Here is a 4,034-nt window from a genome sequence, read left to right as displayed (position 1 = left end):
CCTCTTGTCTCCATGCTGGGGTTATAGACATCTGCAAGACCAAATCCAGCTTATTACATGGATTCTTGGATCCAAACTCACATCCTCGTGCTTTCAGAGCAAGCTTTTCCCCAGCTGGCCTAGAACTCACTATGCAGATGATCTGCTTGCCTCTGCTGGGAGTACTGGGATTAAAGGCATGAGCCACCATGGCTGGCCTGTAGCAAGTGTTCTTAATGGCTGAACCAGAGTTCTCTCCTCTTAGTTGGCTATTTCGCTTAACTTTCTTCCCTTCTCTATCATATGCTATACCCATCCACTCGCTCCCAGTAACTATAAGTCTCACCTTTTCTTAAGTTCAAATCATCCTATACTAAATTTTTCACATTGTATGACATGATAACAATACAAAACACAGCCTCTGAATTCCAGAATGCTTACATGTGTCAGTGAGGAAACAAACTTCTCTTATCCAGTGAGCCAAAACCACAGACAACTGATGGTAGAAACTGAAACAGGAATAACTAACAAAGAAATAATTCCAAGAACTAAAATTAGCTAATGAAATGAAAGAAGATTTCACACAGAATAAGAGAGTACAGTAAATTTATACTGACAGAATCTACAAATGTATCTTTAATTTTTAAAATCTATTTATTTTTGTTTTATATGATGAGCTTTTCGCCTGCATGTAAGTGCACCATGTATATGCATGCAATGCCCGCAGAGACAAGAAGAGGGCATAAGATCCCCTGAAACTGACATTAGAGATGGTTGTTAGCCACCATGTGAACCTGGGTTCTCTGGAGGAGCAACCAGTGCTCTTAACCACTGAGCCATCTCTCCAGTCCCTATAAATTTACGGGTTTTTTTGTTTTGTTTTGTTTTGTTTTTTTTTGGTCTTTTTGAGACAGGGTCTTCCTGTAGCCCCAGTTGTCCTGGAACTCACTATGTAGACCAGGCTGGCCTTGAACTCACAGAGATCTGCCTGCCTCTGCCTCCCAAGTGCTGGGATTAAAGGTGTGCGCCACCACACTCAGCCTATAAATTTACTTTTTAACAACTTAATCAATAGATTTTGTAAATAAAGCCACCTCAACCTCCAGAAATCTCTAACTTTAAGAGGACAGAGGAATAAAGAAAAATAAAGATGTATTGTCTTGATAATAACAACAATCTCATATCTACTTAAAAGAAGACCCTCATAGCAGAGGTTTACTTCAATTTGTTCTAAATTCTCTTAAATGTCAGCTTTAGAATTCCTGAGGTATTAATAGAACTCACCTTATGTTAAGATTAAATATTGTTCAAAAACCAGTGGAAATCTGGGGCTCTGTTTGGATGAGATGTTATTGATCCTCACTGTTTAGCATGAATAAAACTACACTACCTATAGTGGATATGGTGTTAAATGCAATATTTTCTTTTCTTCTTACTTATTTTTGGACAAAATGGCATGATAGTTTGTCTCCTCTAGAAGAGAAAATTGAACAGGACTTGAGTCTATACAAGGCCTTCCAAGTGGGAGCTATGGCTTGAAGAGGAATCACATTTATGGTTATTAGTCTTCAGAGCATTAGGCTTTTGTTGAATTGGATTTTCCATTTCAGATTCTAACAATATATGTGGCTAATTACATATTCTACAATAAATTAACCTACCCAAATCATTACTCAACACTGATTATTGTTGCCTCTGAATTTTGCTAGTCTGGCATTTTTTTAACATTTTGCCTTTACCTTTAAACTCTAAAACAAGGGGATAGATAGATAATTCATCAATTCAAGCTTAAATTTCTCCAGTAAAATATTCTGTAACTATTGTTCAGGATTATTTTTAAAAATGACAAATCATTCAGTTATGCATTTTACAAATTACATTAAATAGCTAATTAAGTAAATTTAAAGAAGTCACCAAAAGCAAAAGTCTCATTATTTCATTTCCACTAACCCATATATGGCAATATACTGGCAGCTCAGAATACTGCCACATGTATAGTCAACTTTAGTTAATGACATAGACACATATCTCAACTTTAGTTAATAACATAGACAAACATCTCAAGTGCTACAATTTAAATCTGGAATGTTCTCCAAAGTCTTACATGTTAAGGCTTGGTCCTCAGTGTGACAATACTGAAATGTGATAGAAATATTTAGGATCAGGGGCCTAAGGGAGGTTTTAGGTGAGAGGAAGCATGCCCTCAAAGGAGATGCTGGTCTCCTCCTCTCCTTCCCTTTCATTTCCCACTATGAGGAGAATGGGTTCCTTTTGCCATGTATTTCCACCATGATGTTCTGCCTCACCACAGCTCAAAACCACAGTGTCAAGCAACCACGGACTGAATCTTCCAAACTGTGAAGCAAAGTAAACCTATCCTCTTTCTCAGTTCATTGCTTCAGCGTTCTGGTAAATCAACGGAAAGGTAAGTAACACATCAAGAAAAGGAAGAAATGAATCTTTGTATGAAGCAATATTAAGTAACAATTTAATGATGAATCATACTATCATACAAAAATTTACATACAATTCTATTTATATTATCCAGTCTCCCCTCAAAAAAAAGTATCTTGGATGAAAAAGTAGGAAAAAAAGCAGAATAATTTTTAAAAGTAAATGATTAGAGTTTTAAATACATAAGGAGAATGTATATTTCTGGCTAAAAAAAAAGCCCCACAAGATGTGCTTACTCCTTTCGTTCCTGTTGCATACAACCTAAACCACTGATTTTATATAAACACATATTGTATGTAACAAATATCACTAAGAAGCAGAAAGAAAACAGAGAAAAGACACAAATTGCCACTATTAGTAATGATATAAAGGCAGTCACTCAGACTAAAGACACCAAAAAATAACTCAGTATTGCAAACAACTCCACAGTTGTAAATTTGACAACTTAAGACAAGATGGACCATTTTCTTGAAAACCGTAAACCGTAAACCATCATAACTCACCCAATAAAAAATAGGTAATGTAAGGAGGCCACACACAAAACAATGCATGTGTTAGAAAATATATTAGATTCCACACATATAAAACTCTCCAAGATGAGATCATTTCACAGGAAAATTTTACCAAATGTTTGAACTGAAGTAATCTCAATGCTACACAATTCCTTCTAGAAAACTGATGTAAGCTTTTGGAATTCATTTTATAAAATCATACCTGACACTAAACCAGAAGACCCTCTAAAAACACCATGGACCAATATTCTTCATAAATATACATGCAAATATCCTTAAAACACTTGCAAAAAGATTAAGCAATATACAAAAATATTTATACATAATTATTGATCTAAGCTTCTGAAGATTTTCAACACTGTTACAGTATTCAAAATTTGCCATCTGTAACCACCATATTAAGAAAAAGCACATGAGTCTATCAATTGATGCAAGAAATACATTTGACAAAAGCCATTACCTATTCTTGGAAAAAGCTATTTGAAAAATAAGAATAGAAGGAAATTCCTCAACCCAAAAACAAAATCTATTAAAAACAAAACAAAAAGGAAATCTTGGAACTATAGCTAACATCCTTACTAGTGAAAGACTAAATGTCCATTCTCACTATTCTAATGTGACACCTGCTACAAGACAAATAGGCAGAAAATGGTGTAAAGTCACCCAGAGAAGCAAGGAACAAATCAAACTGCCTCCAATCACACATAAGATTGTCTTCATAGAAAGTCGGCAGAAATTTAAAAAAGAAAAGAAAAGAAACTTCCTAGGACAAATGAAATGTCGAGGTCTTAGATTGTAAGATAAACATAAAAATCATTTCTAATTTCATACTAGTAATGAATACATAAGCAAAAAGATATTTAAAATGCCAAATAATGCCCCCCAAAATTCTTCAACATGCATCTAAGACGTGTATAGGGTGTGCAGGTGCCAGACATTGGTCACTTCAGTGTCAGTGTGATGAGAGCCTACAAGCAACAATTACTACCAGTTTGGCTTTATTTTGGCATGGAGAAAACAGATATATATGTTGGATCTCTGTATTATTTCTTCCAATGTGTGCATTCTATCAAAAGAAATGGTTAAATG

This window comes from Nannospalax galili, unplaced genomic scaffold (genome assembly GCF_000622305.1).
Source record: "Nannospalax galili isolate Female #2095 unplaced genomic scaffold, S.galili_v1.0 scaffold78, whole genome shotgun sequence".
Lineage (NCBI taxonomy): Eukaryota > Metazoa > Chordata > Mammalia > Rodentia > Spalacidae > Nannospalax > Nannospalax galili.
The sequence above is the reverse complement of the archived record's forward strand: the minus strand, read 5'-3'. Positions refer to the sequence as shown.